The sequence below is a fragment of the Carassius auratus genome, unplaced genomic scaffold (genome assembly GCF_003368295.1).
Source record: "Carassius auratus strain Wakin unplaced genomic scaffold, ASM336829v1 scaf_tig00216111, whole genome shotgun sequence".
NCBI lineage: Eukaryota > Metazoa > Chordata > Actinopteri > Cypriniformes > Cyprinidae > Carassius > Carassius auratus.
In genome coordinates this window covers 564584-587073 of record NW_020528413.1, presented here as the reverse complement: position 1 = coordinate 587073, position 22490 = coordinate 564584, and the positions used below count along the sequence as shown (strand labels likewise).

Genomic DNA, 22490 nt, shown 5'->3' with positions numbered 1-22490 from the left:
TTTTTTTGCACCTCTAGATCTGGGACATCATAGAGAAGCATGACACTGGCTGTACAGCAGGAGGTGGGAGGGACCGTATGGGGGTTTTCACTGACGCAGGTCTGATGTTTCAGTCCAGCTCTGCAGGAGGCACCAACATCAGAACAAGTATTATTATTATTATTATTATTATTATTATTATTATTATTATTATTATTATTATTATTATCATATTATTCTACAGTTTTATTCACTAGACAAAGAAATTTCCAAGGGTAACTTAGCTGTCCTTCAACTAAGGCATTTTTAATCCCATTAAATGTACTTTTGGCTTTAAATCTGAGGCGTCTTACTGTAGCAAGTTTTCTTTTTTTCTCACATGTACTTTGTCCCTTTGTTTCTTTTGTCTTTGGTCAGATCTTGAATGTTGTACTGTAACTTTTCTCTTATTTGTCTCCCCATGTCTTAGTTCTGTGGTTTTGGTATATACTTGGATTAAGTTTACTAAATATGTATTATTGCTCTTAAATTCTATAACATCACCCAAGTATATTTACAATAAAATAATTAATTCCAATTAATTGTCCTCTAGTGCCCGACTGTCCCAAACCTCCAAAGAGAAGACGAAGAGCTGAGAGTCTCCAGAAGATCACTAGTACACTGAGTGAGAAGCTACATTTGCACAGATTTTGCTCTTACAATTCAAACCAGAAAGGATATTCTGCTTTTTCTTAAGTCCCGGATATACGCTGGGGAAGTCGTGGCCTAATGGTTAGAGAGTTGAACTCGCAATCGAAGGGTTGTGAGTTTGAGCCTCGGGCTGGCAGGAATTGTGGGTGGGGGGAGTGCATGTACAGTTCTCTCTCCACCTTCAATACCACGACTTAGGTGCCCTTGAGCAAGGCACCGAACCCCCAACTGTTCCCCGGGAGCCATGGCATAAATGGCTGCCCACTGCTCCGGGGGTGTGTGTGTGTGTGTGTGTGTGTGTGTGTGTGTGTGTGTGTGTTCACTGCTCTGTGTGTGCACTTTGGATGGGTTAAATGCAGAGAGCACGTATTCTGAGTATGAGTCACCATACTTGGCTGAATGTCACTTTCATACTATTTTTGTTCTTTGCTTAGGAGTAATGATTATGTAATTATGTGCTTCATGCTTTCCTCCCAAAAACAGAATAGCGCAAAGAATAACAGTGGTGAGAAAACCGCAGTTAAGAAAGCACAGGGTTATAGTAATGAGCATTGTTTGCACCAGCTCAGCACTCTAGACAAGACATGTCACGTTTATTCACGTTGCACTTTACACAACACATTGCTTTAGGCAAACAGCTTTACATCATTAAACTGTGTAACATTCTATTAGTATTTTTACTCATGTCTGACCTCAATAGAATAAAGAGACAAAATGGTCCAGAGAAGATTTTCACAAGATTTTCAGAGCCACACCTACCTATAATTGTCACAGACCAATGGTAGTCTGAAGGCGTTAACCAGCCAGAAAGATTAAGTAAATTTAGTTTGGCAAGCTGTTTCGAATGATTTTTTTTTTTCTCTCAAGTATATTGGGAACTTTACTATGTTAAAGACCCAAAGCTCTTTTAATTTAGGTCAACTCAGTTCTCAAACACGTTTTCATGTCTTATGTATTTCTGTAGTTCTCATTCTCCCCTCATTGTTCTACACTAACATTGTCTTCTCAGCTGAAAAATACTCTGAAAAAGCTGAACTGAAACAGTGCTGTGTTGATGGGATGAGGGAAAATAAACTCGGCTATTGTTGTAAGCGAAGATCCAGGTACATAGTCGATGGAAAAGATTGTGTAGATGCCTTCCTGCACTGCTGCAACCAGATGAAAACCCACAAGGACATGGAGGATAAAGAGGAGGAGTTGCTTCTGGCTCGTAGTAAGTATAGGAACTGATGGCTCCGCTAACTTGTGCAGTGCTTTCAATGCATGAAATAAATTGAGAATGAACCATCAGATTCTCACTTGGACAAGGATCTGGTGGCAGTGATTGACAATGGTATTTTGAGTCTCGGGTAGTTTGGAAAGTGGTAGTAATGGATGATAAAGAAAATGGATAGTCACCAAAGAGAAAAATGGTAAAATTTATTTGCTTAGATTATCTGATGTGTTCCTTTTTTCTCTCTTCTTGATCTGTTGCAACAGGTGATGATGATGACGACTATTATACAGACTCTGAAGAGATCGTGTCACGAACACAGTTCCCTGAGAGTTGGCTTTGGGAGGAGATTGAGCTATGTGACAAATGGTGATTTGGAGACATTATATAAGTCTTAGAATATCCCATGATCTCAGCTGACAAGTTCATGACTTCCTCCGAAAATGAGCATGCATTGTTTCTCTAATATCTTTTATTTCATGCATTTTATGTGGCTCACTCTAGAATGTTTATTTTAGCTCAACAACATGCAATAACATCCACTAAGAGTTAATAGATAAATGTTAATTGGTACGGAGTAGGGATATACAACAGTACTGAATGTGCTTATATTTAAAAAAATAATAATAATAAATAAATGAACATCTGAACCTTGTCCTGGTAAAACATAAGTCTTTGTTAGGCTGGTAAACAAGTGTTTGAACTCTACTTCAAAAGTTTCTAGTTTTACTTGTGATTTCTCATATTCCATATTTGTATTTTCTCATATATATTGCATATTCCAGTGAAATACCAACCAAAGAAAAGGTGATCTACCTGAAAGACTCTATCACTACCTGGCAGATCTTAGCTGTCAGTCTGTCACCAACACTTGGTAAGGCGAGCTGCAAACCCAGAATACATGCTCTGAAAAACAACATTAGCATCCAGGATCTTTTGCTTTAAGAACTTCTGTGTGTGTCTGTTCTCCTCCTCAAAGGCATCTGTGTGGCAGAACCTGAGGAGATGGTTGTTTTTAAAAGCCTTTTCATTGACCTCAAGATGCCTTACTCAGCTGTGCGCAGCGAACAACTGGAAATCAGGGCCATTATTCACAACTACACCCCAAAGAAGCAGAAGGTAGATCAGATTTAATATTAAAAATGTATTCAGTTTTTATGTACATAATAGCCATACGCGTTGTAGTAAACATTTCTGCTGGAGTTAAATCACTTAGATCTCTGAGCTGATCTTGACTCAAACTGAAGAAAAGTGTAAGATACTGTTCTGTGCTAAAACAGAAATATATCCTATCATCTCACATTTCATAACAAAGTTCATATGCATTTAGTTTGGAGGAAGTTTTGTCTAGATATTTAAGTGATTTAAATCTCTTTCACCTGTTTTCACCAGGTTCGTGTGGAGTTCATGGAAACAGAAGATGTCTGCAGCTCTGCCAGTAAGAAAGGCAAATACAGAACGACAGTAAATGTTGACAAAGGCTCCAGCATATCCGTGTCATATGTGATTATTCCCATGACACTGGGAAATCACATGATTGAGGTGAAAGCTTCAGCATATGATTCTATCTACACTGATGGAGTGAGAAAGCCGCTGAAAGTGGTGGTACGTCTGATGTCAATTTTTCATTTTACTTGGTCATACGTATCATCAATAGATGTTTGACATATTTTCAATAGATAAACTAAAGCATCATGGTTAGTTAGCACTCTCTTTCTCTTTCAGGCTGAGGGTGTGCTGGTTCCATTAAAAAGAGAAAATGTGGAGCTCAATCCAGCTAAGAATGGTGAGATTTACTGTGGACCACATAAACTTGCACTCAGTCACAAAATCCAGTGCATTAATGTGATTTTACCTTTGGCCAGACAAGACAAATAATTATGAATAGAGCTGCAAGCAGCAATTAAGGGGTTCAAGCACTTTAAGGCCTTTAAGGTGGTATGTTTTTAGGGTCTAGGCAAACCTAGGTGAATGGCTGACAGTAAAAGACATTTAAAATGGAGAATAGACTCACAGATACATACAAACAAAAATTAAATGGTTGAACTGGTATATTAATATTCTAATAAGCATTCTTACAAACACACATACATGCAGAACCAAACACACATATACAGACATACATGCACACACATTTTGTTGCAGATATAGATATTTTACATAAACGATAGGTGACTCAATTCTTATTGCAAGTTTTCTTTTTTAAGGGTTTTTGTCATTTTGAGGTTTCACTGTAATCATAATTTTGGCATAATTGTAAAAAATAAGATAACTGTATGAACAAAATGGTAGGCTATGACTAAATGTGATTTTAAATGTTATAACAGTGATGTTATAATGTCTAAGCATGAATCCATCAAATCTATGAACAATACTGTTTTAATGCATAAATTAAGCCCATTAGTGGTCTTCTGCTGCCATCTAGTGGTTATAATTGCAATTTCTCATACAACACTGTGTTTAACCTTTATAACTATTATAGTGTTATTTTATTTTTGTTTTTCCCAATTTCTCTTAAAGTTTGCATGCTTTTTTAGAATGAAATTATGCATTGTTTTACACAGTTTTGAGAGACAGTGTGGGCTTTCCTTTGGGATTTTAGGCTTTAGGTACACAATGTAAAGAACATATTATAAAAGGACAGGTTTATATTTGATTAAACGCAAATGTTCAACTTTTTTATATATATAATTATTGACCTAGAGAATAGTGCTGCACTGATTTGACTGATTTTGAGTAAAAAAAAAAAAAAAAAAAAAAAAAAAACTGGACTAGTTCACAAGTAGTTGAGGCAATTTAAAATATTGTGTTTCTGAAGGCTTTTTAACTGTTATAGCTTCACCTATGGTCTGATCTCCATGAAACTGTGCTTACTTGTTAAGAGTCATCTATCAAGTTTTGTGATTTTGTTTACCTTTTATAGGCTTTGGGGTATAATGTTTTCTAAATGACCCTATTATAGCTAACCAAATGACAATGATCTTTTTTGATAATTATTGATCTTGAGATTCCAGAGAATATTACTGCAGTGGTTTGAGTGAGCTTATGCAAAAAAGAAAAAAAAAGAAAAAGAAAACCAAGAATAGTTCGCAAAAGTAGTTTTTTTACATAATTGAGACTATTTAATAAGTGATCTCATTGACAGCGATGGTTTTTGAGTCAAAGGTTCTATCAAATTATATCAAGTTCTATCAAATTATATGCATATTGTGTGGATATGTGAAACAACACGTCATTACAGAGCCAAAAAACTCATTAGAGCCAACTAGTGGCCGATTTCTTTAAAATGTTTTACATAACTTTAGGCAAATACAAAAATGAAGTCTGCACACTGAGAACTACTGCTCCAGAAGAATTTAATTAATTAAGCTCAAGCTTGAGCTTAATTAATTAAATTCTTCTGGAGCAGTAGTTCTCAGTGTGCAGACTTCATTTTTTTATTTGATTATAGTATTCAGTTGTCTTGCACCTGCATCCTATTTGGATGTTTGGGATGTGCACACCATTTGTGTGTTATTGAGTCTTACATAACTTTAGGGCCACGAGTCAAACATGTCCACTGAGTTTTGTTTTCCAATCGAACTCCATTAACCTTGTCAAATAGGTGCTCAAACTTCATTGGTTAATGGCGGCCATGTTTTTAAGATTCGCCAATTTTCTTATACTGTAGGTACTTGTGCCACTTTGGACAAGACACTGCATACCAATTTTTAAGTTGATCGGACCAATGGTTGGGTAGTTATAACAAACTCTTTTTAGGCAAGTCGTGCCACTCGGCCGCCATCTTGGCAACGCCTCCGAGCAGCTATATCAGACTAACAAGACCAGGCTCCTATCTAAATGAATGGGCAGAGAGTCAGAACTGTACTTTCACTGGTCACCAGGACATAAATCTGCATGTATAGAAACAGGAGTAAAACATGATAAAAATCACTGAAAAAGTTTGATGACTTTGCCCCAAAATAAGGTTTAAAACACCTTTTCTCCCACAGGTTATACTTTTACTAAGCATGGGCAAGGGTTCACAACACCAACTTAATTTACATCTCTATTCAGGAGTCTTTTGCTTATAATGTAAGGTAACATATTTGTGGTCAATATAAAATGCTTTAACTGGTAGTCTGGTGCCTCCCAAGTGGGAGAGCTGCACACTTTTTTTTTTTTTTTCATTTGACCAAAGATTTAAGTGAGTTTGGCAAATATATCAAATTTCATTCATTATAGACGTTTTCATAAAATTGGTCCTCGACTTTCTGACATTTTGGTGCCCCATTGCGACTGTGATAATCATTGACATTTACTGTCTAGAGAACATTTCTGCAGTAATTTGGTTCCAATAGTGCGAAGAACCTTGGACAAGTTTGTAAAAGTAGGTTTTGGATAAATTTGCTGAAAAACCAGGCCTCCTACACCCCAAATCACAGTGACCACCACAAATTTGCCTTGACCCAAGGACCCAAGGACCTATAAATCTACAATTTTGGAGTCTACGGCATGCAGTTTGGGAGTTATGAACCAAAACACATTTTTGATCACTGTAGTGCCCCCTATTGGCCAATTGGGATAATACATTGGTGGCTTTTCCCCAAATCGAGCTCTATTATTTGACCATTTGTATTATTTGTTTCAAGTTTCTACAATTTACGGTTTGGTTTGCACGATCAGTTTTAGGGTGGAGTAATAATGTGTGGTTAGAGAGTTTGATTCTTAATCCTAAGGTTGTGGGTTCGAGTCTCGGGCCGGCAATACCACGACTTAGGTCCCCTTGAGCAAGGCACTGAACCCCCAACTGCTCCAAGGGCACCGCAGCATAAATGGCTGCCCACTGCTCCAGGTGTGTGTTCACTGCTGTGTGTGTGTACTTTGGATGGGTTAAATGCAGAGCATTAATTCTGAGTATGGGTCACCATACTTGGCTTTATGTCACGTCACACTTCACTTAAAAAAAAAAAAAAAAAAATCCTAACAATTACAATAGGGTTTCAGCAGCTCAGTCATGGTATCGCCGACCAGTAACCTTAGGGTTCGAAGTCAAACTCTCTAACCACTAGGCCATGACTTCCCCCATGTGTAAATACAAGCTCAACTCTGAGCATGCTTTTGCAAAAAAAATCTAGTGCTAGAAGTCGGATACTACAAAAAGAAAGTGCTGCCACATGATTCCTGTGTCCTTTATTTACAAATACTCATATTACTAATTTCATAGTTCAACATTTATATGCATAATTGGTGTGAAAAGCTATAAAAGACAGCTGGGAAGTCATTTGATGTTATGGCCATGGTGTTATGGCTGATCTTGCAAATGCCCTGTACAGAGTAAATTTTCAAAAGAACATGCTGATCTGTTTAGTGAGAGCAAAGAATGGCTTCTCGGTCAGTATTGCTTTCTTTGCCATGATTTCAGTGAGGACATACAATATACATTCATGTGATTCAAAAAGGGAGGTGTTGTCACCATATAGGTTCACTGGAGGCATTTCTGAATGCAAATGTCCATGAGTGTGAATGAGCATTGTGCTTAAGATTTATCAACAATGATTACTTACTGGTGTGCATAAGAACCGGTTAACTTTTCTACACACTGTTGATAAATTAGGTCCCTGATCTTTTCTTGCTCAGTACTCACCAAATGTGTGCAAAATGTGATCAGAACATGACTCATGACTCTTCCTCCATCTCACTGTTCTTCTCTGTTTCTCATCCCAAATGGTACAGGAGATAAACCTATTCTTCTTAAAGGTGCAATACCAGCTGATCGGGTTCCAGACACACCTGCTCACACGTACATCTCAATAACTGGTAAGGAAATAGATGCTTTAAATTAATTAGTGATTTGTTTTTGCTTTTTTTAAGGTAAATAGAGGTGAAGTCTATCTACAATTATAATGCCAATTTTTTTCATGTCCACAAAAAAATTGTTGCATCCTTACCTCATGCTGGGGCTGGTTTGTAACAACTAATCACTTTTTTTTTTTTAGCTCTACCTCATTTGCTGCATCATGCATCATCTGTTTTAGTTATAATTCACAGCAATTCACATGACCAAAAACATTTGATAAAGACTGACAACATTATTTAAAATGAACTCTATGTTCTGGTTTCACAGAGAGGGCTTAGAATATAAAACAGGATTAGGCCATAGTTTGAATAGCACATTAACGTATTTTTTTATAGACATGTCTTTGAAAAAAAAAAAAAAAAGTCAAAAGGCCTTTCCCACCAAATAAAATTCACATGGAGCCACAGGATTTTTGATCCCCAAATAAACATACAACGGCTTATAGCTAAAGTGTTATATCAGTTATGTTACAGGGCAGGAGACTAGCAATCATTTCAGAAGTGAGGGGGACATAAATGTCAAATGTAATAATATTTATGCACTGTAAAAGTGATACTCTATATTTACTCAATTAAATTGTGGCAACAGATTACAAGCAATATTGTTAATTAAATTTAACATATTAGAATTAATTAGAATGAATCATATGAGATGCTTAAAAGCAATTATTCAAAATGAGTAAAATAACATAAAAAAATAATTAAAATGTATTCAAAAATATTGATTTTGTTGGATAAAACGAGAAGCACCCGGCTGCAGCCTGCATATAGAGGAAGGGTTGCACGTTAATCTTAATGTGTGTGTAGTTGGTGTACACTGTTAAAATAATACACTATATTTAATTAATAAAATCATGGCAACAGATTACAATCAATATTATTAAATGTAACACATAACAATTCTGTTACAAGTTGGGGTGTGTACTAACGTAAAATAAAGAGCTTGAGGAGGATCTAGAACAAATGAGGAGTTTACTGGATAACGAAGAAGATTACAGACTATACACAACACCACATTAACTTCACAATAGGTTAAGATACAAATACATTAAGTTACATTCAATCACGGACAAGGAGGAACTGAAAAGACCGGGTATTTAAACACACAGGCGTTATTGAGGGAACTGGAGACAGGTGGGGAATAATCAATTAACCAAAACAAGAAAAGGAAGGTGACCAAATAAGGGAACAGAAATCCATGAACGTAAAAAAATCATTAGAATTAATCAAATGAGATACTTAGAAATTAACCATTTAAATGAGTTAAATAGCACAAAAATAAGTAAAGTAAAAAAACATTTCTTTGAGAAAGAAAAACAAAACACTATGCTAATGAATACTATGTTATGCATACCAGGCCAGTAGTTGGCAACTAAGAAACATAGTGCAAAAATGTAATTCACAAATTCATGTTTTAGTTGATTACATGGAGATGATACAGGCATCATGTTCAAAAGCTTATGTTTTCAAGCACCCCAAAACAGAGTTATTGAAAACACCTGGGGCCTGTTCATCGTACATCGCTAACTCAGTTAGCTGGATTTGAATGTTGACGATTTGGCATGATCTTGGATCATTTGGTTCTCCGAAGCTCATCCCGGAGCTGCTGTCATAGCAACAGGTCCATAAGCTTAAACCTGCTCGGGAGCAGGCTTATTTCATGTAAACAGGATTAGATCGCTTCTTTTCAACCAGAACTGATACTCAAAATATGTCTGCTACCACCGCTAATTTATTACAAAAGTATCGTACTGATCCAGGGACAATAATTTAAAATAATAATCATTAAAAAAATATTTAAAAATAATATAAAAATGATGTGTAGTCCATAACAGCCTACTATAGACACAGCCAGTTTTACTCACTGAAATATTTATTTGTCATAAAATTATTACTTCATAATTCTATTGTAGTCTTACACACATGCTATACAGACAATAGAGTCGTGCATTATTTTGAGTGATGACTGCTATTATAAGAGAGCCTTGATGGAGTGCAGGAGATGCAGATAACATGATATTGAAACTTTCATTAATGCTGTCACAGAACAAATCTGTCCAAATATAAAATTAAGTGAATAGATAATTTCTACATTGAAATAAAAATGGAAAGACTGCACAACTATTATAAATTGGGAATCTAAATAATTGGGAATCATGAAAAAAATTCTAATAAAATAAAAACATGTATCTATTATATGTTTCATGTATCTATTATAACATTTATGTAGTTTTGTTTGCTTGGCTGTTTCCTTATAAAAGTCCAGAATTTTTTCTAGTTTTTCGTCAGGTGTCATTTTAAATTATATGACGTCATTACATTGCCGTCTTGCCACCAGCCAATCACTGCACTGCTGATCATGGTTTCGAGTATCGATACATTTCCCCTTTTAAGCCAACACATGAACGCGCAATTATCTCAGATAACTCAATCCAGCGATACTGATCATACACAACAGGTGTGTTCGAAGACCCCAATTAGCTGGATCATGATTAGCACGATAATATCATCTTGGATGTGTCATTTGATCTCAGATGTAATAAGCGATGTACGAAGAACGGGCCCCCTGATGTAAAAAAATGGAATAATCTAAATTTTGGTTACCATTACAGTGGTCAGTGTTTGCTGTAGTTGGAATCTTGACCCTTAACCTTTTAAACAAAACTTTTTTTTTGGTTTCTGTAATTGTGAGACAGCCACTAGATAAGCCAAGAAAGAGATCATGGGGTGTTGTTTGTTTTGACAGCATTTGGTCTGGATTTGTGACTTGGTTTTGTCCTATGTTTGAACAGTATAAGGTCTGGAAAAATTGTAAGTGTTGCTTGGATGAATGTTAATTTGTCTCAGAGAACAGGCTCAATTTATAACACACTTGCCAAACAATGACTATGTAAAATTATAACCAGGACCACAATTCTCTTAGCAAGCCTAGCTGTTATAGTTCAGTTACAACTGCCATACAAAATGTAACATTAAAAAGTCAAGGGTCAAGAGCCCAACTAAAGCAAACACTGACCACTATAATGGTAACCCTATAAATGTACCCTTTTTTTCTTCAGTGATTCAGTTTGTGAACCTTAGGTGTCTTCAATTATTCTTTTTTGGGGGACTGAAGACAAACAATTCTGAACATGATGCCTGTATCATATCTATTTAAGCAACAAAAATGTGAACATGTATAGTGTTTCATGATCACCAGCTACTGGCCTGGCATGCATAACATAGTATTCTTTAGCATAGTGTTTTTTGTTTGTTTGTTTTCAATAAAATCAATATTTTTTGTGTGAATTTCACTTATTTTTTCATGTTATTCTACTGATTTTGAATGGTTGCTTGTAACCATCTAATGTGAGTATTTCTAATTAATTATAATGTGTTAAACCTAATTAATAATATTGGATGTAAAACTTTTAACAATTTTATTGAGTAAATAAAGGGAATAATTTTTTACAGTATGTGTGTATATATATATATATATATATATATATATATATATATATATATATATATAGGGGTTGTATTACTACAGATTTTTTAAAAGTCGACTTTTACGTGGTGAAAGTGGAGTCAACTACGAATAGTCGCTGATGACGTCATTAATGAGCAAATAAGTCTGGAGCTCTGAAAAACACCTTGTGCACAGCTATGGCATATAACACAGCTGCATAAATGGCTATTGCTCAAATAACAGCTCATTTTTATCAGTTATTTTGCCTTTGTGTCATTTTATTTCTAACAGATTTCTGCACTTTCTTCAACATATACAGATAAAGTAGCACAGTAAATATTACATTTATATGAATGCATTAGTGAGAGCGATTGCGTGTGTGAATTTATTTCTACATGGCAGCATCTCTCTAGTAGTAGTGACACTGTGGGATTTAGTAATCAACAAATATATGCCAAAACTTTTCTGTTTCTAAGCTATTTTATTGAGAAATCACAGAACAGAATTGACCGTACACAGCAAAAAATCCAGAAATTAACTCTGCTGGGAGTACATGTGAGACCACACTCAGGAGTGTGAAAGTGTTAAAATAGGAGTGTTAAATTAACACTGAATCTGAGTTAAAGTTAATGAGATAATTAAGTGATTAATTGAGGGATGATTGACCATTATTGACGAGACATGATGTTAACATGCAGAATCAACAAAGATGAAAATCACTATTTCACCATTATAGTGGTCAGAGTTTGGTTTAGTTGGGCTCTTGAGCCTTACATTTTTAAAGTCAGATTTGGTTTGGCTGTTAAAACTGAATTGTGACAAGCAGACAAGAGAAAATCAAAACATGGGTGTTCACCAAACTCAATTAAAGCCTAAACATATTTGATTGAACTCATTGATTATAACAACCCTGTGATTGTGATTAGTAAACAAACTACTAAAAGGAACATTAAAAAATAGACTAGTGAGAATAAAGAAAATTACTGAAACAATTCAGCTAATAATGTATGCATGCTGCAATGCATCATGGGAGCAATGGATGAATTTTGATAGGTGGCACCCAGAATGCACTGCAACATACTTTTTGGATTTTCACCATTGTTGAGATTCACAGGTAATTCTTGATGTTTGCATGTCTAACAGAAAGACTCTTTTGAATGATTTTTGAACAACCTTTAAGAAATTCCTCAGATTGTATTTAAAATGCTGGAAATAGTTGGTTGAAGAATCATAGGGCTGCAATAATTAACAGTGTAACTTTAACTCAGTAGTTCAGAAATAACAATAGTCTTTGCTTGTCCATCAGTTTTATAACTCAGTTATATCAGCCAATTAAAATTTGACTTTAACGTTTTAGGGCTCAAGGGCCCAACTAAAGCAAACACTGACTACTATAATGGTGACACCATTAAAATAGTGATCAAATTGTTGATTCTGCATGTTAACATCAGGTACCGTCAATAATGGTCAATCATCACTCAATAAATCACTTAATTATCTCATTAACTTTAACTCAGCTTCAGTGTTAATTTAACACTCCTATTTTAACACCTTCACACTCTTGAGTGCGGTCTCACATATACTCCCAGCTGAGTTAATTTAGCAAACGGTTAGCTTTTTTGTTGCATAGTTTAGGAAACACTTTAACTGACACAACCAATAAAAACTTCAGAATCAGTTGTGGGGCAGAGTTTGCACTGAAGTGGATTGGGGGAAATATTGAGTAAGTGTGTCATGTGCCTGTTTCTCAATGGGAGGAAGCCACAACCTATTTTGGAGTTCCCGCCCCTATTTGGAGATCTCCAGGCTGCAGTTATACCCTTCTTGATTATTCCAATTCCCGCGCTCTTGTGTCGAGTCAAACCAACACAAACCACAGCGTGGGTGTGTCCACTACCGGAGTAAGACCTGGAAATATGACAGAATTACGAAATTGTGATTTTCCGACCATTAGAATAAAAAAGAAGACCATTAGAAGTAATGATAATAAAAAGTTATGGATTGTATTATGGATTACACCTAAAGAATATCCAGATCCACTATTTACAGTCTGAAAATAATACTGATTGTGCTGTCAGTTAAAAACCTACCTATCAAACCAGTGTTGAAAGTGTTGCAGAAATGACAGCTCATTGTAACAGAGCTCATTTGAAAACCGAATACTCAGCCTGAATTTCATCCCTTCAGGTGAGGAGATCGGTCAGACCATCGAGCAGGCCATCAGTGGAGACTTCATGGGTCGCCTTATTGTCCAACCCAGTGGATGTGGAGAGCAGAACATCATCAAAAATGACTCTACCTGTCATTGCCACTCATTATCTGGACAACACCAATCAGTGGGAGGCTGTTGGCATGGAGCGCCGTACTGAAGCCCTTAACCATATCAGAACAGGTGATTTAGATGCTCTCTTGAAAACTTTAGATCAAAAACAGATAATAAGCAAATAAATATTATTTATTTTTTGTATGAAGGTTATCAAGGGGAGTTGAGCTACCGTAAACCAGATGGTTCCTATTCTGTATACACACACAGGCCAAGCAGCACATGGTATTATAATTTCAATCAATTGATTTGTTTTCATTTCATTCCCAGTTTCCCCTGCAATAATTTATTATTATTGTTTTTGAGATTATTGGTAGCAAATTTTAACTTTTTTAGCATAATTTTGCTTCTGTCTGTTAAAGGTTGACAGCATATGTGGCCAAAGTCTTCTCCATTGCCTATAACCTTGTTACTATAGAGGAAAATGTGATCTGTAGCGCCCTCAAGTGGCTGGTTCTCCACAAACAACTGCCAGACGGCTCCTTTAAAGAGGATTCAGCTGTGCTTTCATCAGGAATGGTGGTAAGTTGAATGTCATTATGACAGACTGTATTTAAACTCGCCTGTAGAGGACAACAATGGAAACTAGCAGTAGAACTGCATTAAGTAATTACGCTGATCTACAATTAATGATTAAAATGCAATAATACGTTTACATGCTTTTGTGCATTTGTAAGATACAGAGCCCCTAAGTGGAAATGGTGATGGGAGGAAAAATTATATTTTCGAGTGACCATAAAGTTTCTAGGGGGACTGCATAAGTTTGATGAATGAAGTTTCTTGGGGAACACAAAAAGTTTTACAAGTGGACATAAACGTTTTGTGAGCAAATACAAAGTTTCTGAGTGGAAATGAAAAGTTTGGTGAAAGAACACAAAGGGATTTCAATTCTCTCTCACTATCTCTCTCTCTTTCTTAGGAATTATGAAACCAAAGCAAGATGGGTTTGCAATACCTATAGGCTTCTGCCACTATCCTACAATATTTTATAGTCCTGCAGTCCTGGAGAAATATTTTAGCAAGCTCTTTTAGCAAGCATGCTTTGCTAATTTAATAATAAACTCTTTTAATTTTTTTTTTTTTTTTTTTTTTGTGAAATTCTCTTTGGTTGTCCTTCATTCCTGGGTGACGTACAGGGCAAAAATGCAGATGGCTCTCTAACAGCCTTTGTCGTGATTGCCATGCAAGAGGGCAGAGAGATCTGTGCTGAATCAGTTTCTGTAAGTGCACCTCTTCCACCACTGTGTTTGCCAGAACTATACACTCTTCCTCTTGGTTTTAACTTCTAACATACACTTTTATAGAGTCTGCGAGAAAGTATCAGAAAAGCTGTTTCCTTCTTGGAAGGTCGACTTCCACAAATGACCAATCCTTACACTGTTGTGATGACAAGCTACGCCATGGCCAATGAGAACAAACTCAGAAAAGACATCTTGATGAGACACTCCACCCAACAAGAAGGTCAGTCGAGTCAGCAAGCCATGAGAGAGAGATGCACTTTGCACCAGTACTCACTTTGAACCAAGCTTACATAATGGAACAATAAAATTACAATGCTGCTTGTTAATGTCTTAGGTAACAGCAAGACAGTCCTGTTTCTAATTCTGTGTTGTGTTTGAAACAGCCGGTCTGTCCTGGCTTGTCCCTGTAGGGGATACAATCTCACTAGAAGCGACGGCTTACGCTGTGCTGGCTCTTGTGAAGGCCAAAGACTTTGATAAAGCAGGAGAGGCAGTGCACTGGTTGGCCAGACAACAGGCTTACTATGGTGGTTATGGCACCACACAGGTACATCAACACCTCATCTTCCGACTGTGATAAACACTGTGACTGACACTGCAGGACAGGTATTGAATGCTTTTCTGTCTTTTCTAGGCGACCATCATGGTTTTCCAGGCCGTGGCTGAGTATCGCACACAGGTGAGGGACCAACAAAACTTCAATCTGGACGTGGAGCTGTCCGTGTCAGGAAGACGAAAACCTGTCAGATGGACTTTTAAAAGAGAAAACGCACATCATATACGATCAGACAGGGTGAGGAGTAAAATGATTTGCTGCTCATGTCAGTTTTGTTTTTATTGGGTTATGGGAGTTGTGCATCGTCCATCATTTGTATTGTCTATGTCATTTAATAGTAATTATTATATATTATTATGTCTATTACTCTGAGACTCAACAGTGTTCACTCCACAGGTGGAGATAAAGCAGGACTTCAATGTGACTGCTAGAGGAACTGGAAGAGCCACTCTCTCAGTGAGTGTCCATGAGCGTTTATACAGTCAACAGAAAGATAAAAGCGTGTGAACATCTAATCAGAGACGTGCTGCTGTGTTCAGGTTCTGACGATGTACTACGCCAGACCTGCTGAGAAGAAGTCTGACTGTACTTTATTTGATCTGACTGTTAAAATGGAGAAAGACGATACACGTAAGACTTAGTTCCTGCCCTTTCCATACAAAAAGAAAACCTCCAAAACACTGTGTTGGTTGTTGGTTTTAATTATTGTTTTATTATTATTATTATTTTTTTTTTTTTTATCTTTAGCAAATCAAGATGGAGCCATTGAAACTTACAAGCTCACAATGGACTTCTAGTATGTGAACACATATTCTAATTAGTTTATTTTTATGCCAAGAAACTATTTTATTTGTAATTGATCAGCATGTGCTTATTCAGGCTGTTAGCCCAAGTAAACTGCTTATCATCATAAAGACTCGCATTACAAAGAACATTAACATGTTCATTCATAGATGAGCAGCTCTGTGTTACTACAATATAATAGGTTCTCAGGTTCACACCAAAAGCTTTACTTTGAAAGCAGCCTTAACGGAGATGAAGAAGATGGAGCAAACTACAAAACCTGTTAATAAAATCTGCTCTTGATCTCCGATTTCACAGCTACAAAAGTGATCAACGCGATGCCACCATGTCTATTCTGGATATTGGCATACCGACTGGATTTTCTGTGGATAGCAGAGATCTGCAAGAGGTATTGTGATACTTAACCAATGAAGTGATGCCTCCCATCTGTATGATTTTAAAATTATTAATTTAAATTACACTATTCTAGAACATACTAGAAGCAACCCTTAATTGCTTCTAGTGCTTCTAGTAGCTGTTTTAATCTAAACCGCTATCACTAGCACGGTTCCTCAGTATTATGTCTGGCTGTTACGATCAGACAAGATCAGATGCCAACAGAATTCTGTTGGACTTACAGCTGAAATTTACTTGTTTTTATGAATTTCACCATTTTGACACAGTTGAGCTGCATTAACACGTCTGAACCATGACACTGTTATATGTTTGCTGTCTGGCTTAATGTGACCCTGCTTTGAAACAATGTCTGAGATATAAATGCTATATAACTTAAAGGGATACTCCACCCCAAAATGAAAATGTTGTCATTAATCACTTACCCCCTTGTCGTTCCAAACCCGTAAAAGCTCTGTTTCGATTTCAGAACACTATTTAAGATATTTTGAATGAAAATCTGGATGCTTGAGACTCTCCCATAGACTGCTAAGTAAATAAGAGTGTCAAGGTCCATAAAAGGTATGAAAAGTCATCGTCAGAATACTCCATCTGCCATCAGACGTGCAATCTGGTTTATATGAAGCGACAGGAACACCTTTTGTAAGCAAAGAAAACAGAAATAATAACTTTATTCAACAATTCCTTTGTCAACAGTCTCCTCTTTGTCTCTCCACATCAGCATATGCTGTGTATGCTCTTGCCACAAGGATGCACTATTTTATTTCAAATAAAATCTCAATACATGTAAAAACAGTGCATCATCATGTCTAAAATTGTGTTCCAAGGACAAACAGAGCTTTTACGGGCTTTGAACAGCATGGGGGTATAAGTGATTTATACAGCATTTTCATTTTGGGGTGGGGTATCCCTTTAATGTGACTTGATCGTGCATGCACATATACACATCATATACAGGCAGGACATAAAGCATTTTAATCATGTATTTCTTGTTTCCTTGCCCTTAGTTGTCCACAGGGAAGGAGAGATACATTCAGAAATTTGAGATGGACAAAGTGCTTTCAGAGCGAGGATCCCTTATCCTCTACTTAGAAAAGGTATGTCAGCATACTATCAAGTATGTGCTTTTGCTGTATATTTCTAAAAAATATGCTTGATTCTGATTGGCGGACAACGTGTTCATTAATATTCAATAGCTGCACATCCACAGGGTTCCATGTGACTCTGTGCTCATGTTTGTGTACCGTGTGGCCGACATATTACCTACCTTTTATAGGTAGGTAAAGTAGGTAATACCTACCATATTACCTAAAAGCCTATGCATTTTAAATTATGGGAGGCACTTCCGGTTTGGGGAAGTTCAACTCAAAAAGACTGTAACAAATGATTTCAAATCAGAAGATTGCGCTACAAATAATTATCAAGTGTTTTTGACTGAATGGGCTGTGCATTTTCTTTAATTTTGTATTTTCAGAAGTTAGGAGAATGATGCTACATTTGGTATATTAATGTGACATGATATAACAAAGATATCTATAGAATACCTATTTTCAGCCCGCTGCATTTTCCTGCTAAATAGTTTCATGTTTCCTTTGTATTCTACTGTAAGCAATTGAAAAATGTATACAAATACTATGCATTTGTGGCCTGTTCTCCCGATTTCATTTACAATATAAACCATGGAATGCACTAAGAGTCTTTCATTTTTAGATCTAAATTACTATAATGATATTTAACACATTCTTAATATTGCTGCAGATAGAAATAGGTTCTTTAGAAATTATTCATTGTATGTTGATAGTAATTTGTTAATGTTATTAGACTTACACTTTTAAATTTCCTATTTAAATGATAAATGGTTGAAGGGTGAGTAAAATAATGGCACCTCATTGCTCCCAGTTTTTGAAAATGCTTATTTTTGCATTCATAGAGCGAAACTTTTGCTGATTGTTTACAGTGTAAATGGAAGTTACTCCCATAATTTGTGCAAAGCGATATGGGTCTTAGGAAAAAGGTGGATAGTCATATTTCTTTTAATATTATAAGCACAAAACAAAGTACCTATGTGGCATATGGCCAATGGCTGTATGTCCACATCCCCCCCCCCCACCCCACCCCCATTTACTGCAAATATTAACATGTTGCGTCTCCAGTATACAATATGACATGTAATTATACATTTGCTTTGATTTCTGTTTGATCAGGTTTTGCATAGAGAGACAGAAAGAATTGCCTTCAGAATGCACAAAATACAAAATGTGGGTCTGCTACAACCTGCTGCAGTCACAATATATGAATATTACTCACCAGGTAAGCTATTGGTACACACACACCCAGACACACACACACACACACACACACACACACACACACACACACACACACACACAGACATGGACACACACACACATTTATATTTAATTAAACTGGACACCTCACATTAATATATTAATTAAGTTCCATTATTTATAAAAACAAATATTTTTGAAAAATAAACACTATTCTTTATGCCATGCATATATTAGGTAATTAATATAATCTTAATAAAAAAAAAAAAAATTCTAAGCAGATATTGTAATATTGCTGCATTATGGGAAAATATAAGTATCACATGACTGTAACTTGTCAAAAACAGAAAAAAAGACAATAATAGAGAAAGAAAAGATAAGACGCATCATTGCATAGTCACTTTTTCACATTCAGAAATAAGAAAATAATGTAAAATGGAAAATTTGCAAACTATATTAGCATGCATTTTAGTTCCCCTCACACCACAACAAATCCTGTAATGGTATATTAAACAGAAATTACAAATACAAGTATGAAACCAACATAAAATATAGCGCCATTTATTATAAACAACATGAATCATAAACAGCATGCCTAACTTTGTTTGTGTGAAATGCACTATACAAATAACCCTGTGCTCACGTAACTTATATATTCCAGAAAATTTGGTAATATGGTCATTTGATGAAACATTTCTGTGTGATCCATATCTATTTTGTGTGTGATTTTCAGATGCACGCTGTACAAAGTTCTTCCACCCTGAAAGGGAAGATGCCGCTCTATACAGACTGTGTAAGGGAGACCAGTGCCAGTGCGCAGAAGGTATTATCAGCCACAAAAATACTTTCATGTGGTTCCTTGAAGTCCACTTATAATGTTAGCCTGCAAAATCTGTCCTAAATGTAGTAGTGAAACAGACCAGTCTGTAAGACTGCTGAGGTTGAACTGAAATTATCTATTTTACCAGATTTAAGCTTTGGAGAAGTTATGATTTATTTTAATCTGAAATGTGAAAGAAGAGAAATTCAAGTGTGTATGTGCTTGTATGAACATTATTAACTTCTCGAAACACAGAGGACTGCAGTTACCAGAAGAAAAACCATGTTGAAGATGATGTGCGTCTCAATAAAGCCTGTGAAGCTGGCATGGATTATGGTAAACGCATTCAGTTCTGTGTGTTAATTCATGTTTTCATACTTCCAGAAATTAAGATTCACCATTTACTCAATTTTTTCTACCTTAATGCTCCAGTTGTTCGTTCCTGATGGGATGCAATATAAAAGTGATATACACTGCTCTCTTTATAGTGACTATGTCTGTTAATTCAACATAATCAAATTTTTTGGTCTGACCCTTATAGTTCCATATGTAGATAACGATATAATATGCTTTACAGTTTATAAAGTCAAGGTGGTGGGGATGGATCTGAAAATGGTCACTGACATCTATGAAATGAAGGTGGAAGAGGTACTAAAAGAAGGTACGGATCATTGTTTCCTCCACTGATCATGAAATTAACTTGAAATGTGTCTGATTCCTGTTAAATGTTGTTGTCTTTCTCTAATACATGCTCTACAGAAGGCTAAATTGCACTGCAGTTGAATTTTTTCCTAAATGCTGTTGTGTCCTGCAGGTACTGATGAGAATGTTGAAGGGACAGTGAGAGAATTTTTGGCCCGTCCCAGTTGCAGAGAACATTTAGGATTGATAAAAGACAAGTCGTACCTCATCATGGGCAGATCTGTTGACCTGCCAAAGCTCGGGGGAAGGTAGGTGTCCACTGTGTGTCTTCAAGATAGCAGGATTTGCCTGAGGTTTATGCATCTGAAGTCTGTTGAGTGTTGTGCATGGCTTAATGATGTGACTATATTCTTCATCTAAAATTATGCTAAGTTCTGTTTTATGTTATTAAAAGATGTGTCAAAACTTGGAGATAGGTAACAGACTTGAATGCACATCTTTTACGATCAATACTTTTTTTTTATTTTTCAACTGACATATCTGCAAGGCTGATATATCAGCCCATATCTGACATTTTTGTTTAAAGGGGTCATATGATGCTATTTAATTTTGTCCTTTTTCTTTGGAGTGTTTCAAGCTCTTGGTGCATGAAGAAGATCTGTAAAGTTGCAAAGACCAAAGACTCGAATCCGAAGAGATATTCTTTATCAATGTTAAGACTCTACCATGCCCCCTGAAATGGCTTGTTCCAACACGCCCCAACATCTCTACGTCACTATGTGGAAGTATTTGCATAATGCCTCCCAAATGTTCACGCAAATAAAGTAGGATTGGTTTCAGTAACTGCAGTTAGTGTTGATCCAGTCATGTCAGGGAGAAGTCTGTTTATCTAGAAGAAAGAAAAAGCACTTTATTTAACTGATGGTAAAACTAAGGGCACTATTAACTGTATACATTTATTTTGAAAGAACAAGCTTGAGATTATGGAAAGGGGTGTTACATTTCTGACGAGTTCTTGCAGTGTTCGGCCAATCACAATGCAAAGTGTCAATTGGCCAATCAGAGGAGACTCCGCTTATCGGAAGGAGGCGGGGCATAGAGAACCTACAATAATGTACAGTATTAAAAAAAATGATGTGTTTTTTGAACATTAAAGCATGTTAACATATTCTGTTACACCAAATACACAAAATAATGATCTTTAAAGAGCATCATATGACCCCTTTAAATATAGGCATTAGCCAATACTTTTGTCTGATTGGCCGAAATGTTGGACTTTTATTTTGAAGAAATGTTTTATTAAAAATATAAAATTTTATTTTGGAGAATTTTTTTTTTTTTTTAAGTGGTGTAAACGTTTTTCAAGAGTGTATGAAACAATTTTATTTTGACCCTTGTACCAAGTGTAGCCAAGTTTGTAATTTTGTATGTTCTGCTTTCACTTTTCTGTTGTTTTTAGTCTGCAGTACATCTTTGGAGAGCAGACCTGGGTTGAATACTGGCCTACAAGAGAGGAAAGCCAAACTCCAGTACACAGAGATCGATACATCGGCATCACTGACCTCCGGAACAGCCTTCTCACAGATGGATGTGCTACATAATCATATAACCAAAATGTGTTGATTACAGAAAGTTAAATGTCATCTCTTACAAACTTTTCATGAATCTTCATAGTATTGTTTGATCCAAATACTTATAAATACTATTACTGACTGAATAAAAATATATAATGTTTATTTTGGAGTGCCTGGCAAAATTATTAATTTAATTATTATTACATTTAGGGTATTAATTACAAATCCAAAATTTTAATTTTTTGTGCAATACTTTGAAACTGTTTAGCTGTTTAATAATCGTAAAATACACTGCAGGACATTTTTAATACAACCCAAAACTGGAATAATCACTATTCAAATTGTAAATATTCAGTGGAGCCTTCAGTGGAGTCCTACATGAATAAATCCACCTCGTAGTACCATGATAATGATGCCACAGCTATATTTCTATTACACATAAATTCGGTATAACTGAATTCATCACAGATAGGTATATCATGCAGATTTCTTTGACCCTGGTAACACGATTGCTGAAATATGGTTGCATAAAAGCTCTAAAAAAAAAAAAAAAAAAAAAAAAAACATACACTGCTAGACCAGTGCAACCAGAGAAAATCTGTGAAATGAAGAGAATAGACCATTGGAAATAATTGAATGCATATTTATGGAAAAGATATATTAAAACTAAGTCAGTGATTC

General features: G+C 35.9%; 1 pseudogene; it reads left to right on the top strand.

Moving 5' to 3' along the window:
- The window catches only part of LOC113097114 (complement C3-like), a 32772-nt pseudogene extending 10801 nt beyond the window's left edge, over positions 1–21971 (top strand).
- The last annotated feature ends 519 nt before the right edge of the window (positions 21972–22490 follow it).